Source organism: Orycteropus afer, unplaced genomic scaffold, assembly GCF_000298275.1.
Source record: "Orycteropus afer afer isolate SDZICR_OR568_19922 unplaced genomic scaffold, OryAfe1.0 scaffold00586, whole genome shotgun sequence".
Classification (NCBI taxonomy): Eukaryota; Metazoa; Chordata; class Mammalia; order Tubulidentata; family Orycteropodidae; genus Orycteropus; species Orycteropus afer.
The window spans coordinates 998,496-999,466 of NW_006922173.1; positions in this window are offsets into that span (position 1 = coordinate 998,496).

The window sequence follows — 971 nt, forward strand, 5'->3', positions numbered from 1 at the left end:
AGCAGCTCAAGAAGACAAAGCCAATTACTATAATGAAATGTGCAAAGACTTGGAGTTAGAAAACCAAAAGGGAAGAACACGCTCAGCATTTCTCAAGCTGAAAGAACTGAGGAAAAAATTTAAGCCTCAAGTTGCAATATTGAAATATTCTATGGGCAAAATATTGAATGATGCAGGAAACATCAAAAGAAGATGGAAAGAATACACAGAGTCACTGTATCAAAAAGAACTGGTTGATCTTCACCCATTTCAGAAGGTCACATATGATCTAGAACCAATGGTATTGAAGGAGGAAGTCAAAGCTCCAATGAAGGTAATGGCAAAGAACTAGGCTCTAGGAATTGATGGAATACCCATTGAGATATTTCAAAAAACTGATGCCCCACTGGAGGCACTCACTTGGTTATGCCAAGAGATTTGGAAGACAGCTACCTGGCCAACTGAGTAGAAAAGATCCATATTTGTACCTATTCCAAAGAAAGGTGATCCCACAGAATGTAGAAATTACCAAACAATATCACTAATATCATACACAAGTAAGATCTTACTGAAGATAATTCAAAAAGAGTTGCAGCAGTATATTGACAGAGAACTTTCAGAGGTCCAGGCTGAATTCAGAAGATGACGTGGAGCACAGGATATCATAGCTGCTGTCAGAGGGATGTTGGCTCAAGGCAAAGAATACCAGAAAGATGTTTACTTATGGTTCATTGACTAAACCATAAGTGCATTTGATTGTGTGTATCATGACAAATTCTGGATAACATTGAGAAGACTGGGAATTCCAGAACATTTGATTTTACTCTTGAGGAACCTGTCCATTGTCCAGGAGGCTGTTGTTTGAAGGGAACAAGGGGACACTACATGGTTTAAAATCAAGAAGTGATTGTGTCAGGGTTGTATCCTTTCCCCATACTTATTCAATCTATATGTTGAGCAAATAATTTGAGAAAATGGACTATATGAAGAAA